The sequence below is a fragment of the Vombatus ursinus genome, unplaced genomic scaffold (genome assembly GCF_900497805.2).
Source record: "Vombatus ursinus unplaced genomic scaffold, bare-nosed wombat genome assembly UNPS02014799.1, whole genome shotgun sequence".
Lineage (NCBI taxonomy): Eukaryota > Metazoa > Chordata > Mammalia > Diprotodontia > Vombatidae > Vombatus > Vombatus ursinus.
In genome coordinates this window covers 53,259,633-53,281,068 of record NW_020954577.1, presented here as the reverse complement: position 1 = coordinate 53,281,068, position 21,436 = coordinate 53,259,633, and the positions used below count along the sequence as shown (strand labels likewise).

The 21,436-nt window shown below is 44.2% G+C and overlaps 1 long non-coding RNA gene across 2 annotated transcripts; it reads right to left on the bottom strand.

The window, feature by feature from the left end:
- Positions 1 to 361: 361 nt before the first annotated feature.
- LOC114050639 lies at positions 362 to 21,372 on the bottom strand. 2 transcript variants are annotated; one of them, XR_003570048.1, is made up of 4 exons: positions 21,208 to 21,372; positions 6,209 to 6,335; positions 4,391 to 4,493; positions 362 to 1,424 (listed from the first exon to the last, which is right to left on the bottom strand). It is a non-coding gene; the product is annotated as an uncharacterized LOC114050639 (long non-coding RNA). The 2 variants fall into 2 exon arrangements; XR_003570047.1 differs by lacking the exon at positions 21,208 to 21,372 and adding an exon at positions 20,824 to 21,021.
- Positions 21,373 to 21,436: the final 64 nt, after the last annotated feature.

The window sequence follows — 21,436 nt, the reverse complement described above, 5'->3', positions numbered from 1 at the left end:
TAGGAGGGTGCAGCAAGGTTTCCTGCAGGTGAAAGTCTTTTCTCTCTGAGTGGAAAAGCTTCTGGATTCTAGGATATTTTGTCTTTCTAGGAGCATTCAATTCAGACCATGCGTTGAGTCAACCTTTGCCTATTGACACGGGGTCATGAGATTTAGCTCTGGAAGAGAGCTTGGAGTCCATCTCATCCAATTTCCTCATTGTTCAATGGGGAAACTGAGGCCACAAGCAGCCAGATGATTAACCTGATGTCACATGTTAGTAAGTCTGATTTAGCTTTGATTTAAAAAAAAAAAAACCTTTCCTCCACTGACATGACATGTGATGTGCCTTTTGCCTCTGTAGTGGACTTACCAGGATCATGGCTGGACACCTGTACGTGATCTCAAGAAAAACAACTCTGTCTCTCTAAGTAGGACCAATCCCGTGCCCGTTGGAGATATCACAAGGCACCTAGTAAAGCAGGGGAGAGGAAAGAGTGCATTTTGGACAGTCTGGACCGCGGCCCAGCTTACAGAATCCTGGAAGCACAAGGAGCTTTAGAGATCCTCTAGACCAACCCACACCTGAGCAGAAATCCCTTCCAGAAGTCCCCCCAAACAATTGGTCATTCAGATGTTCCATGAAGACCTCTTGAGAAAGGACTATCCCCCAAGGTAGCCCGATTAACTTCTGGGTAGCCTTCATCAGGAGAGTGACAGTGATTCCCTTATTCAGCAGTACCTGCCACTCACCTACATCCCAGAAATGCTTCAAGAACATACTAACACATACATGTGAAATATTCTGAGTGCCCAATCAAGAACAATTTGAAATATTCTGTTTAAAACATCCTGATTGCCTTGTTTGTGGGTGGGAGTTAGATCTGGAATTAATTTTCAGAGTCCTTCATGACAAGGCACCAGAGGAAAAACACACTAGCCCAAAGTTCACACTCCCTCCAACGCTGTGTCGAATGTTCATTTGTTGGGAAATGAAACCTCAATCCTTTGTGACAGCTAACAGTCTCAAGAAAACATGCAAATGATGGTCCCTGGTCTCTCTCGGCTGCACAATGCCCACTTCTGCTTTTGAAGAATACGGGTGGGGGAAGAACTCCATGGACCACTTGACTTGGGACAGAAGGCAGCTGGATGAATTTTAATTATGAGACCTGTTCTGAGTCAAAGAACAGAGGGAAGAATGTAGGAGCTGAAGCGGCCGTGTGGCTGTCCTTGTCTAAGCCACTCACGTTCAGTGTCTGTCTCCCAGTGACCCTTCTCTGGAGGGGCTAAGCATCAGCTCCACTGTCTTCTTCAGTTATCCTGAAGGTTTTCATCCCGACTGGATTGAAGGACTAATCATCCTCCATCCATCAATCAATTCATAAGCCAGATCCCCACTCCAAGCTCAGCGCCTCATGCATAATAAACGCCTGTTGAATTGACTAGATACAAAAGTAACCATTTTACAATTTACAAAAGTAACAATCTATTTTTGACATAAAGGGACATCCTAAATAGCAAGGTTATTATGTAGCACATTCTTTTGAAAAGCTTTCAAATAATTAGTTATTCATTTATTCCTTCATTAATGTAAATTAGCCAGTAGCCCAGGACCCTACGCTTTGGGTTTACACAGACTGGATCCAAACTTGGGAGTTTCCCGGGGGTAAAATCATCACTTTTGTCTTATTTTGTTCATACATATAGCTACCTCAGAGGAATGGCAGAATAGAGCTCCTATTTAGGGCACAATAGATGCAGGGGGAATGCCCCAGACCCCATGAAAGCACTTAAGGTAACAGTACATAATTGGTACTGGACATTTTTGTTTCACTCCCTTAGAAAATACATAAAACACATTAAGGAACCATAGGAACCCATAAACAATCAATATAATTTTCTTCACTTTCCAGTGACCATCACTCAGGGTCCTATATAGCCCCCCAGACTCGTAATACCACACTGTGGTTTAGACTCCCCTAAGTATGGAAATGAATTTGGGGTTGCTAGACAGGCCATTTTGGAACATTATTTGTGAGTCTCGCTTTTATCCTAGACACCCACATAGTCATTCAGGCTTATGGCACTACATTGAGGGTCTGGATGGACCCTGGAAGAAAAATGAACTTGGGGCTACTAATGAGGCAAACCTAAGGCTGGCACTTCCCAGGAACTCTCCCTTTGAGATTGCATTGGAGGCAACCCCCGTCCCACTGGATCCTGAATAACCCGTGGTCACAACACAGGGCAAAGTGGAGGGCTTCCCCACAAGTTGCAGCCTATTCCCTTAATAGCTACTCCTCCAGCTCTGAAGGGAAATTAGTGTGATCTTCTTATCCTCATGATGCTGGCATCGAGCAGGGTCTCTCCTTGTCTCTCTAAAGGCTCCTAGAGCTCAAACGTGGGGTTACCAGAGAGGCAACCCTGACACAGGCACCCTGGAATTCCCCCATTCTCTCTAGTGGCCTGGAATTCAGGAACTCTTATAACTGGAACATGTGCTTCCCCTCTCCTAGGTCTACACAACTGAGGACATTTACCACCGTCTTCTCAGAATGGGGGCCTGGAGCTATCACTTCTCCCCCATGGCCCTGGCGCTGGGGCTAGAGTAAAGGAGAAGAATGGGGGAAGCAGTCCTCAGGGGTCTATGGTACAGTACAGGTGTCCCTTAAGGGCCAGTATCTACTCTTTTGTCTCTGACCTGTACTCAAAGGGGGGGGTGGCAAATAGGTCCAAATGTTCGATGAAGACTCCTTTTTAGAGGCTTAGCACAAAGAATGGGTTTTTACTTAAAATCATCTAAACCAAAGTTCTTAACCTTTTTTTATGTCACAGATACCTTTGGCAATCTGGCAAACCCTGGGGTCCCCTTCTCAGAATAATGCTTTTTTAAAAATTCCTAATTGAAGTAAATGCTAAATGTATTTCAGTTAGAAGTTAATGAAAATAAGATTTGATTTTTCCCATCTGACTTCAAGCTTGTCCTGAAACCCATGGACCCCTTGAGTATCTCTGCACCCCAGATTAAGAAACCTTAATCTAAAATGATCACTCCATCCCCAAAGAAACTCAGTCATTCACTCTCAGTAAGGTATGAATAGATGAGGATCATAAGACTATACATTTAGAACTAAAAAGGACCCTACAGGTCATTAAGACTGATTCCTTCATTTTACAGATGAGAAAGCTGAGGTTAAGTGACTTGCCCAAGGTCATATACACGTCCTAAGTAGGATGCCAAAGCCAGGATTTGAACTCAAGTCCTCTGACTCTATACTATGATTCCATCTCTTCAGCAAAACCATGCACCTCCATAGGAAGATGCAACCCCAGTCCCAAACAAAGGGTCACTAACACACAAGTTCATCAAGATGATCGGGGAACTCCCCATATCAGTATTTATTTACTGAAAGCCCTCCTATGACACAGTCCACTAAGTCCTGCTCTGGTGTCTCTTTAGAGCATGGATGCAGCCCTGGGCTCTGGAATGCCGTACACTAGAGAATCACAAGCTCTGGTCAGTCCCATAATGACTCTGAGGACTGGCCTGCCAATGAGGAGTGACTTGTGGGGACCAGATGAGCTAACTTCCGCAACACTCATCCCCAGAAGCTTGGCCACGAGGTGATGGATTTTTTGGTCCAAAGCCACTCATCAAAGGCATGAACAGGGTGTGATCTGCCTTGAGGTGGAGGGAATTCCCATCCACAGATGGAATCGCAGATTGCTGAGATAGTGAAACATGAAATGACTCTGGGCATCCCCAGGGCTGGATACGGTGATGGGTATGGTTAAAAGAAAAAAAAGCGTGAAACAATAGTTCCCGCCTCTTCTAGGATTTGGCCAGAATGTAAAAAAAAAAAAAAAAAAAAAAAGACAAACGTGAAAGTTGTAACTCCAGGTAATAAGTGGTTAACTGGAATTTGCTAAAGGTAAAAGAGAGACCCAGAAAAAATATTTTAAGAACATTTGAAAAGAGAGGGTGTTTTCATTAGGGTGGTGGTGGGGACATCAGGCTTCATGGAGCCAGAAGTGGTACCAGAGATGAGTCTTGAGAGAAGAGGATTCAGTGAGCAGAGATGTGAAAGTGGTATGATAGGCCCTGGGGATGCCCCAAACACATGCCCAGGGGGCACAAGGGGCAGGACAATATCCAGAAAATGCCAGCATTTGCATTGGAACATGGCAAATGAGAGAAGAGTCAAAGACAACATGGGATGTCGAGTCCAGCTGACTAAAGGAGCCCACAGAGAGAAAAGAGGAAGCTAAGAGGAAAGGAAGGTCTGGGGGAGAATGCGATGAGTTCAGTTTGGGAACACAGAATTCCTTGGTTCTATCTGGAAGCTCTTCTTGCCTTCCCATCCCAGTTCGTGTCTATCACAGCATTCTCCACATAGTAGATACTTACTAAGTGGCTGCTTTCAAGCTGCAGCCAGGGTCTTACTTCCTCCTCCAGGATGCGTTTGCTGATCACCTCCATCCCACTCTCTTCACTCCCGGGCTCCATTTCCCTTTATCGATGAAGAATGAAAACAAGATGATCACTTAGTGATCACACAGTGCATGGCACATAGTAGGAGCTTAATAAATATTGATTAATCTTTTACTTAGCGGATCATAAGCAACTCCAGCTGAATAAAAGTTCCTTGAGGGCAGGAACTGCCTTCCCCACCCCACCCCCCAGTGCCCATCACAGTGCGTTGTATAAGTTTAATAAATTGCCTTGTTGGGCTGTTCAGATGTTAACCTTTTGCAGTCCATTATGTCTCATTATGGATAGCACATCCTCAATTGTTTGTCTCTCCCTTCTCCCCTGCACCACCTTCCCTCCAATTCTGCCATGGTCTCTAGGACAGGAGGATGCTGCTAACACATGGATGTTTTAAATAGTGTTCAAAGAACAAAGAAATTAAAAAAAAAAAGTTTGACCAAAGGGCTGGACCTTCTAGCTTGGAGATTCTGAGGACCGGGGCAGAACTTTAATGCTCTAAAATATAACATTGGTTTTCCAAATTCAGAGCTCGTGTTGGGATAGCACTTTAAGGTTGGCAAAATAATTTACCTGCATTTTGCCATTTGAGCCTCAAAGCAACCCTGGAGAGAGGTGGTATTATCATCCCCAGGAAAGTGAGGGTCAGAGACATGAAGTGTTTTCCCAGTCACACAGCCAGTGAGGGCTTAGGACTGGATCCAGACTTAAGCCACATTGTTGCCAAGTCTTATCCCCTGAACCCTAAAGCCATTCTGCTCCTGTAGAGAACACATTACCATGAGATAACATGGAAAAAAAATGTCTCTCCAAACAATCCTTGACAATCCATCCTTTTCCCTAGGACATACCCTGTGTCCTAATAGAAAGGGTAGAGGGACAGTGTTTCAAAAGACCCAGCATCCAGTCTTGGTTCTGGTGGTAATTTACCACCATATAAATGACTGTAGGCAAATTCCTCCCCACTCTGGGCAGTAGTTTCCTCACTGTAAAACAAAGACGTTGGACCAACTCTAAGATTCCATAACAAAGAAGAATCGTAAGATCCATGAAGCACACATTCCATCCTAAGGTCACTTTCTAAGGGCTGGCCAACACTGCTAACAGCAGCAAGCAGCCAACTTGCCCTGGGCCCCTCACTTATCTCTCAAATCAGGGTAAGTTTTGCCCACTTCTGAGCTGGGCCAGGCACGTCCCCTCTGGGAGCCTCAGCCCCCTCATCTGTAAAATGCCCACCCTCCCTCATCACTGCCAGGTGCTGAAGGCAAGCGCTAGGAAATGGACGGGTTATCCTTGCTAACACCTCACTTTAAAAAAGAGTTTCGTCTTTAAGCAATCAGTGGTGGTTGGGTTTTTCTTTCTCCTCTCCTTAGAGAGTTGATTTTTCTGCCTATGGTATCATTTCATGTCCTCTCCCCATCTGATGCAATGCTCTGAGATCTCCATTGCTTTCTAGCTGTGTAAGATTTCCCTGGAAGACAGGAATGAAAGTGACGATTAAGACTCCTGCCCTTGAGATCCCAATATGTGACAAACGCTCCACCATGCCACCATCATTGCCAGCACAAACAGCACCCCCAAAGGGGGAGAATTGGTGCTTTTTTCCATCCTGAAGACAGAAGAGCCACATCTGTTTTGTAATAGTCTGACTCATCCCTCCTTGTCTACACAAGGAGATGATTTCATTCAGTCTGTTTTGTAGAGGAGCCACAAAGGTGCCATGTCAATAGCTCTCACCTGTTTTACCTGGGCAGAAGCCCAGGAAGCAGACCCCAAGTGCTCAGCTCCTTGCCCCTTCTATGCAGGGTTTTCTTCCATTTCTCAAACACACTTTCAAGTGAAGCTAACTTCACAGCACCAGGTTCTGAATGAAATAATAGGTCAAAGAAGAAGAAAATTAATATGAAAGAAAGGACAAACAAGAAGTCTTCCTTCAGGAAATCTCAGAAGTCAGGCCCATTACAATACTCTCAGCCTTGGGGGCTTGGAGTCACATGATTTGGGTTCCAATCCTAACGCTATCCCTTCCTAGGTGACCTCAGGTAAATGACTTCCCCACTCAAGGCATCATGGTGTCTAAGTGCCTGGATGTCCACCCTCCTCACCTCTCCCTCTCAGAATCCTTACTTCCCTCAAAGCACAGCTCAGGCACTACTTCATACAGGGTGTCTTTCCTATTTCATATAGACTTTGTGCTTATCTATCTGTCCACACTATATCATTCTAGCAGAATGCTCGCTCTCTAAGGGCAGGACCAGTTCCACTTTAGTTTCTGTGTGACAGTCACTACAATAAGGCTTCACCCATCTTTCCTCCCAGATAGGTGATTTCATTGGTCTGGAGAGCACTCGGTGAGGCACTCCCTCCACCAATGGAGAACTTTTGGCAACTTACAGTGTTAGAAGGTTGCCTACAGATGCTCAGGGCTGACGTGATTTTCCCAGGGTGAAACAGCCAGTATTACCAGAGCTAGGACTTGAACCTGGGTCTTCTGGGCTTAGAGGACAGCTCTGCTTTCATTAGGACATTCTGCCTCTCCTGCTCTGTACAGGGTAAAGGCAGCTTAGTTGTCCAGGTGGGGCAGTGAATAGAGTGCTGGATTAGGAAGATCTGAGTTCAAATCCAGCCTCAGACACTTACTAGCTGTGTGACCCTAGGCAAGTCACTTAACCTTTGTTTTCTCATCTGTAAAATAAGGATAATAATAATACCTACAGCACAGGGTTTTGTGAGGATAAAATGACACAATATTTCCAGTGTTTTATGAGCCTTAAGGCTCCATGCAAATGTTAGCTACTATAGCAAGCACATAATAAATGCCTGTTGAATCAGATCAAACCCAACCAAATATTGCCATCACTTTTTTCTTGATTCGATGGCTGCCGTAACTAATCAGCGAAAGGTAAATTAAGTGACCAATTCAAGTATGTTTTGGTGCAGATATATGCAATCAGTACCTGATATGATTTTCTGTATTTCTAAATCAAAACCTCACTGTATCTGCAGGCATATACCTCAGCCACATCCTAAGCTTTAGCACAGGACCATTAGTCAAAACAGTTGAAAGTTTCAATATGGCCTCATTCAACCAGAAGGCAGAAGTTTCCTTCTGTTCATTTCAAGTTTGCATAACTAAATCTTCCACCGCAGTGGTGGAGGGCAGATCATTAGGAAAGCAGAGATTGTCCCTGAAATAGCTTCTGCAAGAGACTGTTTGTGTGACTCCAGGCAGTTCATTTAACCTCCTGGGCCTCCATTTCCTTTCCGTAACATGAGGAGTTAGATTTGACGACATCTGGGGTCCCTTCCAGCTCTAAATCTATGATTCGGTGAATAGACCGTGGCTGCCAGCTTCTGCAGATGATCCCGAAAGAATTCTTTTCTTCTTTGATTTGTTGGGCATTTAAGTGATTGCCGTGAGGGAATCTTTTTAGAGTCACCTGCAAAACCCCGACCCATTTGGCTCTGGATCCCCAAGCATGCTACATCCTACTTGGCACAGCATGGGTGATTAACGAACGCTTTCCCATCCATTCATTCATTCCAATATTTTTATGCACCCATGCCCTCTGAAATCTTAGATTAGGTATACATGGAGCCAATGACTCAGATTAGTTTGGTATATCCTCCTTCACTAAAAACATTTTAAATACTCATCACCCTGCCAGCAACAAAACTGTTTTCAAAGGCAAAAAAAAAAAAAAAAAAAAAAAAACATATTAGGGAGAGGCCCTTCTCTGTGCTAAACACAGTTTATTCAGTGGCCCTCTCCTCCTTCCGGACATGGGGAACTCACAGACCACTTTCTGCATACTGCCAGCACCTGACATAGTGCCTAACAGGTGCTTAATGAATATCGGGCAATTGATTAATTAAGTGGCAATAGGGAAGTGAAGGAGGTGGGGACAGAGACTGAGGCAGTGAAAGGAAGTCAGAGAAGTAGGGAGGAGCTTGCTAGAGGCAAGTCAGGAAGCCTGAAATGTAATCACAGCTCTGTGACTAAGTGATGCATAAGCTATTGCCATATCTCTACCTCATCTCCGACCACCAGCTCCAAACTAGGCCAACCCCCACCCACCCCTTTTCAGCTCCCCTTCATGTTTCATGGTCTTCCCTACTAAAATATAAACTCCTTGAGGGCAGGGATTGTCTTGCTTACTACTCTTAGCATAGCCTCTGACACACAATGTTGTCTATGTCTGTTTTTCTGTCTGCCTGCCTACTGTCCTCCCAAGCTGGAAAGGCTTTGCATAGGGGCGATCTCTCTGCCTGCCACTTGAGAACCAGCTCAGCTACAGGTGAGGCCCTTCAGCACCAGGCTGGCTGTGAGGTGGTAACTTTTTCAGTCATAGCATTTCTTAAAAACTGTAGGCTGAGTCATAGACGGGTTGTTATCTCTCACAAGAGAAGTAGCCTCATGAATGAAGTCACAGCTCATTGAAACATTTGATGATGATTATTATCACTAATATTGTCATATGAGGAACAGTTTTCAACTGGAAAGTTGAAAAGTGGGAGTTCGTGGAAGTTCAACCTGGAAAACAAAAGATGACAGGGGTGATGTGGTGACTGTCTTTAAATACTGAAGAAAAGAAGAGAAATTAGGCTTATTCTTGGTAGCTCCAGAAAACCTAAAGAGAAACTGGGCAGGACATAGAGGGAGGCAGATTTTGACTCCACCCAATGAACTTTCTAATGGAATTGACTACAAAAGCTTCCTAGTGAAAAAGTGAGGCCTCCATCTCTAAGTATTCAAGAAGATGCCTCTTCTTGGCAATGCTTGTTGTCCCCACCAGGCATGGCGGAGAAGAGGTTTCTGTTTTGGGTGGCATGATGGATAAGGCAGATAGGTGGTTTGGTGGATAGAGGGCCAGGCCTGAAGTCAGGAAGACTCATCTCCCTGAGTTCAGATATGGCTTCAGACACTTACTAGCTGTGTGACCCTGGGCAACTCACTTAACCTGGATTGCCTCCGTTTCCTTATCTGTAAAATGAACTGGAGAAGGAAATGGCAAGCCACTCTAGTATCTCTGCCAAGAATACCCTACATGGAGTCATGAAGGGTCAGACAGGACTGACACAACCTGAGACGAGACTCTGCAGTTTCTCACTTTGCCACATCTTGAGAAAAGAGGAAGAGGTTCAGGGAGATGCGCATCCCTCATGGAGGAATCCAACTATTGGTGAGAGTTTCAAGGACAGGGGTCTAGATCTCTGACCTAGCACTGACCTTTCTCTCCAGCACGGAGAGCTCACACTTTCTTTGTACAGGCTGTCCATAAGGTGGCTCCATGTGATGGTACCTTTGTAAAGACTACCCATGACAAGATGAAGCAGATAGATAGATAGATAGATAGATAGATAGATGAATAAATAAATGGGTGAATAGACATAGATAAATAAGTAAATAAGCAAGCAAATAAATAAATGATCAAATTAACAAATGAATAAATAAATGATGAATGAATGAATACTGACATAGATTAATTAATAAATAAGGAAAGCTTCCAAGTTGCCCAGGCAAGACATAGGGCTTGCTTGGTTGCTTTGGGGACTGTTAAGCTCCTAATGGAGCACTGGCACAGGTCATCCATCATCGCTGAAAGTCAAAAGGCCTACAGGAGGGCCCCCAGGGGGTCAGGCAGATTTTCCACTGAGAACCGACAAAAGGAGGCAGGTGAGAATTTTCGACTTGGATTTCAGAGGGAGCTGGCTTTCTCTCTGGCCTCTGGCAAGCATCATAGCATAATTGGATCTGGAAGGCTGTCCTCAGGGTCCAGGAGAAATGAGCTTAATACCTGCTTCTGACACAACTGGATGCATTACCCTAGATAAGTCCCTTAACCTCTTGTCTCCCCCGTCTACCACTCCACCCCCAACTCTCTAAGACCAGAAATCTCAGAGAAGTTGAAAATCTACATTGGTAGAGGAAGCTTCCTCACTGAGAGTTCCTTATCCCAAAGAAATCATAGATCATAGATCTGTCTAAAATAAAATACCTCATCATAGGGCTCCTCTTCAATGAAGCCAAGGAAGGCTGACTCAATCTTTAATAAAGTGGTCCATTTCCTTTATAGACAGATCTGTTGAAGAATGTTTTACCTTGGGCCAAAATCCGCCTCTCTCTTATTTCTGCTCAGTGGTACTCATTGCCCTCTGGAGCAAGAGAATGAATGGAATTCCCCTTCTATTCTGACATATTTGAAGACAACATTTATCTTCCATTTTCCAGGTTAAATATTCCAGTTATTTCAATTGTTCATCTTGTAATTATAATAATAATAATAATTCAACAATCTCTAATTTCATAATTCTGGATCCTCCTGCCAGAATAGCAATAGGATGAGAAAGCATGGATGGGTCATAACCTACACTACCAAGGGATTACCCACTTCAGTGAGATCATAAAGCCACTGACGTACTCAATTGCTGACGTTAACTCAAGTATGAGGGGGAGCAGTACATTTTTTAAAGAACATTTACTTATTAGTGACAAAAAAATAATAATTACAGATCCACCAAGGCAGCTCCCCCACTGGAAGGTTCCCCTATCCTGGTTCCCACCACCTACTCCTACTTCCCTTTAGTGACTTTCTACTGCTACTATTCTGGCTTGGGGGGAAAAAAAAACAACAAAAAGGTGGCTTCCACTTTTAGACACTCCACCTCTGGAAATCTGTCTAGTTCCTTCCACTCTGGACATTGCACTCCCTCCACTGTACACAAAGTGACTTCTGCAGCAGCATGAGGGAAGCTGATGGTACACATCACACACACAGAATCAAGGGAAATTACGAGGATAAACTCGTATCACTCAATCGACTTGGCACAGATTGAAAGCATCTACCAGTCTCTTTGGGGTATTTCCTGTTTTCGTTGTTATTTTTGGCTGTCTCACCCTGCTTTGAACCCAGCTCTCTAATTCTCCAGAAAAGTTGGATCCTTTCTCATCTGGACCCAGGCAGGGTCCCATACATGTAGCTTCTACTCAAAACAGCTCTTGTGAAAAGCCACCAGAAATGCCAATTTGGCCACTTGGTTCCAGGGACTCGGTCCCTCACTTTCTCTGAACTGTTATTAATAATAATTATTATTTTGTACTGGACCTGTGATTTCTTGGTATAAGGAACTCTCAGGGAGAAAATTCCCTCTACCAATGAAGATCAGCAAACTCTTTCATAACTCGTAATCTTCGAGAATTATCTAAGGGCACTAAGAGTTTACCCAGCCAATGTCCGTCTAAGACAAGACTTGAAACCATGTCTTCCTAATTCTGAGGCCAACTCTGTAACCATTTTCCCACACAGTCTCTCAATAATAATAAAAATAACTGACAATTAGGTCACTCTTTGAGGTTTACCAAGAGCATTTTATAAATCATCTCATTCAAGTCCAATGAAGTCAGTATTACAGGTATTATTGGCCCCATTTTGTAGATGAGGAAACTGAGATTCAACGAAATTAATGGACTTGTCTAGGGTCACACAGGTAATATCAGGGTATCATGTAGTATGGTGTAAATTCTAAGCCAGGTGTCTAAACCCAGGCCCAAATGGCATTCTTTCCACTGCACTATAGTAATACTCCCAATACAAGCCATACGCTCCAGGCATCTACCAACCCTCTAGGCTGCTTCTAACTCCAAACCCTTGGCTTCTTCCTATGCAGGACTACTAGCAATGTTGTCATTTCTTTCTGACTGGAGACCCCACTCCACCCTCTTCCCAGTTCACCTCAGTAGACTTTACCAAAGCATCCTGAGTTCATTCTCTTCAGGAGTAATGCTAATAGCAGCCATTTTATAGCACTTCAAGATGTTTTAAGTTCTTTCCATGTTTTATCTCATTTGAGCTACACAACAACATAGTGAGAGTGATACTAAGGAGATTATGCCCATTTCATTGAAGAAACACCTCAGGCTCTTAGACTTGCCCACAGTCACATAGCTAGGGAGTATCATGGGTAGTACTCAAACCCAAGTCTTCATGGCACCTGGTCCAGAGACCTATCCATGACACTAGACTGCTTCTCAGGAATACATTTTTAGGAATACATTAATACATCATTAGGATGAACAAAAGTTATCAAAACCACCGAGGTTACATCTGATCATGTCCACATCTCGCTTCCCCGATAGGGTTACCCCAGGATTCACTTTGGTATTAGGGAAGAGCAGGGCCTGGGTGAAACCTTTACCACCGAACCCCATAGGAAATTGGCTCCTTGTAATTCAAACTTATATATACAGTGGGTCCAGCTGCACCTTTGCAAGTAGCCGTCTTCCTTCAAATTCCAGCTAAGATCCCACCTTCTATAGGAAGCCTTTCCCAATTCCTTACAATTATAGTGTCTTCTGTCTGTGGATTATTTCCTGTTTATCCTGTCTATCACTTGTTTGAATGTTGTCTTTCCCATTAGATTGTGAACTCTTCAAGGGCAGAGATTGTCTCTTACCTTTCTTTGTATCCCTGGGGCTGACCCATGGTGATCAGTGTTCATTGACTGTCTTGCTAGCTGTAGGCCGGATGCACCACCGACAAATTATAGTGATGATACCCCAGTCAAGTGGCTTACCCTTCCTGAGTCTCCTCAGCTATGAAATAGGGACAATGAGAACTGCAGAACCTCCTGCAGAGGGCTGCTGGATGGCAAAAGAAATCATGCTTGTAAAATGCTTTACAAACTTTATAGTACCATATAGATGCCACTCAACATTACGTAAAAGCACCTGAATCCATGGTTAATCTATAAACAAGTGTTGATCATAGACTTCAGCTCTGGTCAGGAACATTGGGTCCAACCTATATGTGAATAGGAATGTCTCTACGACATACCCCCAACTGTCATTCAGCCTTTGCTGAGGGAGACACCCAACAGCTCAGTGAGTAGCCCGTTCCACTGGAGGATGGCACTTACTGTTAGAAAACCTTTCCTAACATCAAGCTAGAATCAACCTCCCTGCAACTTTCATCCACTGCTCCTAGTTCTACTCTTTGGGGACAAGGAGAACAAATCCAATCCCTTTTCCATGTGGCAGCTGCCGTGTCTCCCTGAAAACGTTGCCGGTTCCTTCAGCCCGTCCTCATGTGACATAGACTCAAGACCTTTCCCTACACTGGTTGCCAACCTTTGGACCCTCTCCAGCTGATCCATACTAAACTGAGGTGCCTGGAGCCACAAATGGGACACCAAATGCGGTCTCCCTCAGGCACTGGAACTGTCACCTCCTTTGTCACTATGCCTCTCTTAACGAAGTCCCAAATCCCAGCAACTTTCTTGACGGACAATTAAGTTGTTGGCTCCTACCACTAAAGTCATAAGCAGATGACGTGGAATTACTATGCTTCCGCTCTGTGCTAAACCGTCATTAGACAATTAACATCTCGAGAACAGTTGGGTGTTCGTGGCTATAGAAGTCTGGAAAGTTGTTGCTTTCAGCCCTCTGCTCAGTCATTCACTTGCTTCAAAAAAGAATTATAATAAATTACAGTTTCCTCTTTGTCATCACTTTGATCAACAACTCCCTAAAACAGCTTTTACTATTGACTCTTTAAAAAACTTCTCTGCCTTAAGATTCAGAAATTATAATGCCCTATAGATACAGTTATTGTGGAATTTTTCTTTGGTTCCCCCAAGCTATTTGCCCCATTCTTCAACATCGTGACAATCCAACAAAATTAAGTTTATGTAGTGGAAGGAAGAAGGCGATTGGGCTATTCACAAGAATGGGGGAAAAAACCCTGTAAATGTCCCTAGCTGACTAATAACTGCCTTCTTTGGAAGGTCCCTGGGCTTTTGGCCTTTCTATTCTGGATTTGGACAGTCCTCCGGGAAGAGGCCATTCATGGCACAAGATTAGAGCCATGGAGAGGGCTGTTTGCCTGGGGTGGCTCACCTGACCCAGGTTTGGAATGATCATTTCCTAGAACCATCTGTAATCATGAAAAAAAGATATGAGGGGGAGAGAGGAATTCCCAGGCTAGCCAGGGCCAAACTTTCTGGCATAACCAGAGCCACTAAAGCCTAACAGCACAGCTTTCTCACCCACTGGCTGTCGCCTGCATTTTAAAGCAAATGTCACCCTGTGTGTAAGTTAACCTCACCCAGATGATTCTAGCCAACCTTCCCTGGAATAGGGATCCCATCTACAATGTCCCCAACAAACAGTCTTCCAGCAAGCCCTTGAAAACCTCAAGTGAGAAAAAAAGCCACAACAAAGAACTGGAAACTAAGTTGGGGGTGAGGGGGAAATCATTTGGGAAATGACAAAACAAGTGATGTCTATGAGTGTTATGGATTACTTTTGTTATGGTAGAGTCATTTCAGGCCTGTCCAACTCTCTGTGACCCCATTTGGAATTTTCTTGACAGAGATCCTGGGTGGTTTGCCATTTCCTTCTCAAGCTTATTTTACAGATGAGGAAACTGAGACAAACAAGGTTAAATGATTTGCCGAGGGTCACACAACTAGTAAATGTTTGAGGCTAAATTTGAACTCAGGTCCTCCTGACTACAGGGCCAAATGCTCTATCCACTTCATCACCTACCTGCCCTGTTGTGCCATAAAAAATGACGAAAGGGATGGCTTTAGAGAAACCTGGGAAGACTTGTATGAAATGATGCCAAATGAAATAAGCAGAACCAGGAGAACAGCTTCTATCCTAACAACAATATTGTCAAGTCAAACAACTTTGAGAGACCTGAGGATTCTAATCAATGCAATGACCAATCACAATTGCAGAGAAACAATAACAAAGCATGTTGCTCACCTCCTGACAAAGAGGGATGGACCCCAAATACAAAATGAGACATACATTTCTGTACTTGGCCAACATGGGAATTTATTTAGTTTGACTACACTTTGGTTACACAGTTTTTGTTTTACCTTTTTCTCCCCAATGGGGGTGAAATGTGGAGAGAAAATCAATGCATATTAATTTTTAATTAAATGAATTAATTTTTTCCAAAGTGGTCCATTCTACTTTGGGATAGCTCTTAATATCACAAAATTTTTCCTTGTGTCCAGTTTTACTGTGGGCAAATAGATCCTCAACAAATATATATTGAATTAATTCATTTTATTATACTGTACACAAATTTAGGAAATATCAAAGGATCTCAAACCATACAAAGACTCCCCTTCCGTCTGCCTTCCATCAGACCTATAATAAAGCAATCTGCTTTCTCAAGATAATGGATTATTGGGTAGATTATTAGATAGATTTCTTGAGATGATAGATTAATCCTGCTCATAGATTTAGAGCCATCTAATCTGATCCTTTCATTTTTATAAGCCAAGGCCCAAAAAGATGGAGAGAATTCCCATGGTCCCATTGGCAGTCAGTGGGAGAACTAGCATTCTGATCTACTTCCTTCATCTCTAAATCCTAGATTCTTTCCACTGCCCAGTGGACATCCTGCATCCAAGTAAGGGCTTGATTGTCCACCTTGACCAGATTTGACACATATTCATTAGGCACTTTCTTTGCAAACCTTTGAGCTAGACACTGGCCTGCAGGCAGCTCTGCAGGGTCTGCCTTGATCGGGATTCAACCAGAAAGGTGTTAGGCACAGAAGAAACGGCCTGGCTCTTTGCTTCCCCACGCACTAGTCTGTGTGCATCCACGGGGCTCAGGAACCATTTGGTGAATGAAGAAATGAATGAATGGCTGAATGAATTCTATTTCTAATTCAACATTCACCCTGTGTTCGACAGTGCTCTTGTCAGCTGCTTTTTAATTTTCAGACTTGCAGCTGTTATTATTCTTTTGTCAGGTTGCAGCCCCCTTTGAGAGCATAGTTTGCATAAACACTTGAGAAAATGAAAAGGTGCAACACCCTTGGCTTTCTCAAGAAGCCCCATTGCCCAAGGAGGAAGCAGCTGCCAAGCACTGAGACAATGTACAGAATGAAACAGAAAGCCAGGAGGGCATTGAAACTGTGGGACCCTAAAGAAAGAGAACTAGCAGGCAGCTGGTTTCCTTTCAGTTCATCAGAAGCAATGGAGAGCCGTGAGGAGATGGCTGAATTGGGAGTCGGGAGAGACTAGGTCTCAGTACTGGCCGTGTGACCCTGGGCAAATCACCGGACCTCTCCGTGCCCCCAGACAATTCTGGAAGACTAGAAATGCCGCAAAGAAGGTGCCAACCTGCACTGGCAGAGGGACTTTCCTCACCCATGAGTCCCCATATACTGATGAAATTGCAGGCTAGACCAATAAATAAAGGAATGGAGAAGTATGAATGAATGAATCACTGACATTTCTGTAACACTTTAAGCTTTGCTGACCACTTTCCATATGTGGTCTCCTCTGCCCACACGAATGCCACGTTTAACTCAGCATCAGAGAAGTTGATGTCATAATCCAGGACAGTAAATTTACAATTCTGCCTCCAAAAACTAACACTTCGATAGCACTTTACAAACATTATCTTATCAAAGTCTCACAACCACCCTGGGAAGAAAGTTCTATGATTGTCCTCATTTTACAGAGGAAGAAACTGAGACTCAGTGAGATAAAGTGTCCCACCAAGGGTCATTAGCTAGTGAATGTCTGAGGCAGAGTTCATACCAGTAGCTCCTGACTCCAAAGTCAAAGGCTCCAGAGCTCCACTCTGTTTTCACTAGAACAGCTGATTAATGAAAAACCGACATTCTTGAAAAGTTAGATGTTCTCCAGGGTTCCTCCCAGTTCTAATTTATGAAAGGTTGGAAAGATAAGATAGTACCAGATTGCAGGAGGCTTTGAATACCAGGAAAATGAGTCTGAACCTTACTTTAAATGCAAATGGAAAGCACCAACAATTGTTGAGTGGGAGAATGATATGATTATATCTGTTTTATCAGGAGAATAAGTCTGACGGTATGAAAAACAGATTAGAGTTGGGAGAAATGATCATATATGCTCTTTGGTTCCTGTTCTCAAGCAATGTACATCCTAGCTAAAGAATCCTAATCTCTGAAGCTGACCCAAATGGGGAAGGAAAGACGTAATTTTGATTAATGGAATTGTTGTAAATAAACCAAGACACATTGCCAATAGTGACAGAAAACAACATACGTGACTGCCAAAGATGGTGGGACAATCACATGATGAAAACAAGAAATAAAGAATTTTGGAGCTAGAAGGAAGTTCACTTGGCACCCATAAAATCCAACCACTACCTGAAAAGAAATCCCTCCCCATTATCACATACCCAACAACAGGTACCCCAGACTGCTGAATAACAACAGAGACGATAGATGGACAGTCCAAGGCCTACGGTACCCTAGGAGAGCTAAAGAAACAGAGGAAGGCCTTCAGTGTGCTGGGCATGGAGAATCAAGACAAAGATGTGGACAAGTGTTACACAGGGTGAGAAGGCACTGGGTGAAATCATAGGGTCCCAGACTAGAACTGCAAGGAACTTTAGAGGACATCTGGTCCAAGCCTTTCACTTTACAGATGAGGAAACTGAGGCCCAGAGTGCTCAAAGTCATACCAGTAGTAAGGAGGAGAACCGAGATTTGTATCCAGACCCAACCACTCCTCTCTTTTCTTGGTACCATAATTATGGTTTGCGCCAATGGAGGAAGAGCCCATGCCCATGAGGTCACCATCCATTACATCTCTTAAAACACCATATCAACATCAGTTGGGGATAGGGAATAGAACCAGGACTTCTTTGCTACAGAAAACTCCCAGAGGAGGAGATTCCTTCCACCAAGGCAGGACTGCATTTTCTCAACAGCTTGGAGTCTTAGAGGGTTCTCTAGAACCCTGAGAGACCCCTTGCCCAGGGTCTCAATGCCAGTATGCATCAGAGGCAGGACCCAACTCCAAGGCTGACTCTCTGCTCTTGGTTCAGTATGTCAAGCTGCCTCTCCAAAGTATTCTTATTAGGACCGAAGGAGATAAACTGAATAGCTCCAACGAAATATCTCAATTTACATCAAATGAGATTGATACCTGGTGTCTCTGATGCACAGTAGCTGCCCTAGAGCAGCCCTTAGCATTATTCATGGATCACAAGTACTTCAGTCCCCACCCCGGGAGATGGCAAACTCCTTAAGGGCAGGGCTTCTTTTTTTATTCTGAGAGTCTCACACAATGCCTAGTGCATGGTAGGTGTTTATAAGATGAGGATTCTGGGGGTATGAAGGCACCGCCCCCATTCCCATGCTAAGGCTGTTGAGCATGGCTAGAATGTATGCTCTCATGGATTTGATTCCTTTGCTTTTTTCAAGACTCAGGTCAGGTATTCCAGGAATCCCCCCAATCCCTCCTCAAGGTATCTTGTATTTCCTTATTTCATAAGATCATGGTGTAAGTGGGGTGTTTCACACACCCAATCCTAATAATGTAACTCATAAGCCCCATACCTTTATAAAGCAAGAATATCTCTTTGACTGAATTATAGACTCAATCACCCAAAGGCATTAACCAAGCCCGAACAAGTCATGGCACTCCACGTGAATCAATCAGTCGATCAAAAGCATAAACTAAAGAAGAGGCTTAAAGTACTTCCAGCCATTGGATGAGATCTGATAATGAAATTTATTGGGATTGCTTGAGAGAATCAGACCCCCCACTGGGCCTGGGACTATAAGAAAAAGGATTGAGGCAGTAAAGTAATTAAACTTTGCGGGTGATGAGAAGAGTCAGACCCTTGAGCCAGTAACCAGAAGGAAATGTCATACTCCCCCTGCCCCCATCGATGATGTCATCAGGACGATTGGACCAGTGACAAAACATATATCCAGCAGGAACTGATCAAGGCCAAGCTCCATGTGCTGAAGAAAGTAAGCTTTAGGAAGTGTAACCTGTTCAGGGTAGAAAGAAACGCGTAGCTTCAGGACCCCACAAGGGGACCCTGAGAACACCTCAGAATTGCACGAGCACTCCACGAAGGAGAAAAAGGACGCTGCACACAGGACCTGTTTTACCCCTCTACTCTTTGTGCTCTAAACTTGAGTCCCCTTCCCCCTATTTGCCTCAGTTTCTCGGGGAAAAGAAGGACCACTAAACTTAAGCCTGCTTTCATCTGGTTAAGCTCTGGTTGCCTCAGTTTCCTCAACTGTGAAATGAAGATAATAATAGCACCTACGTCCCAGAGTTGTTGTGAGGATCCGATGAGATAATACTTGCAAGGTGCTTAGCACAGTGCCTGGCACATAGGACCCACTAGATAAATGCTTCTTTCCTTCCTTCCTGTATTTTGTATATACTTGTGGGAGGGCATGAGCCAGACTTCTAGGAGGATATTTTTGGACCAACTGTTCTTCCACTTGAGTAAAAATTCCTCTTGAAAAACTTAGGTCTAATTTGCTAATCCATATTGAGAAGCACACCAGATGGGGGCTTGTGTGTAACAGTACTCGCTAACTATCCTCCCCTGCCTCAGCCCATCAAGGTTACCTCTAGAATCCTGAGGAGAAAAGTAGTTAGCTACCCTCTGGGGACCCAAACATTGCTAGTAGGAGTGAAGACGCAGCCTCAGAGGAGGGATTGTAGTCAGAGCTAGAAGAAACTTCAAAGGTTAAATAGGGGACAGCAAATGTGTTACAGAATTTGGGAAATCTGAGTTTAAAAATCCCAGCACTTAACCTTACTCCCAGTGTAACTTTAGGCAAATTATGCAACCCTTCTGGCCCTCAGTTTCCTCACCTGTAAAGTGAAGGTACTGGGCTAGATGTCTCTAAGGACCCTCCCAGCTCTCTAACCTAGGAACCTGGGAGACTCGGTAACAGGGATGATGAATGTTTGGTAATATCATCAGGAACCAAAACATCGGACAATTCGTAAAATACAAAATTTGACTTATTTTCTGCTTTATTAAACTCTCCAGCCTCCCCCCCACCACCCCTTCTACCCCACAGCCCAAGTGACTGAGATCACAACACACCTGGGGTCATCACTTGCCAAATTACAGCCTGAGATTGGAGCACAGTGAGAAATGAGTCTATCAGCTCCCAGTTACTCCCACCAACATAACGAGAGCCATCTGCTCAGGCAAAGAGAAACTTGTGACATTTGTCCTGGGTCTTTTATGCAAAAGTCGTCCTTCTCATTTCTGGCTAATGTGTGAGAGAGAATCTTCTTTTTAAAGAACTGTTTCTTGCTCTAACTCCCATACTGGAACCTCTGTCTGCAGACCGACCCTTCCGAGCCACATCTCTAGTTCCCTGCAGGGCACCCCTCCCCCACAGTCCACCACCAGTGCCCCAAACCCGAATCAGTCAAGACCAGTCCTTCCCCACCCAAGTCTGCTACTCTCTCATCTTCCGATTTCACTCTTGGTTCCAGGAACACTCACTCATCTGTCCATGCTCACTATTTCGGTGTCATTCTCGATCTCTTCTCATTCACCTTACCTCCCACATTCAATCCAGGATCAAATCCTCCAGATTTTGCCTCTGTGGTATTCTCTCGGCTACATCCCAACAGCCATCCTCCCAGAAGGAGCCCCGGCTATCACCTGCCTGATATCTTCCAAGAGCCCCCCAAGGGGTCTTCTGCACTCTATTTGTTCCACTCTGCAGTCCCTCATCCACACAAATGCCTAAATTTCCTCATGCATAAATCCAACCATATCTTCTACTCAAACATTCTCAGTGACTCCCTACCACCTAATAGGTAAAAGTGTAAATTCCTCAGCCTAATAATCAGTGCTCTCCACAAGCTGGCACCACCTGACATTTCTAGTCTTATCTCATATTGCCAGCTTCATAACTAAGAAAGGGCAAGTGGGACCTCACCATAGGTGCCATCGTTGAAAAGGCGGTGGCAGCACCTGAAGTCCTTCGAGAGAGTAGATTTGACAGAGCTTGGCACAAAGCCAGGATGAGCAGATCTCGGGATCATAGGTTTCTTCCCATTGGCCACCACATGCTAGGTGAGTTCCTGGTCACCCCAGCCCATCACGATCCCCATGCCCCCCTGCAACCTCCAGAGCACCAGCATCATGGTGTCTCACATCTCTTCCCA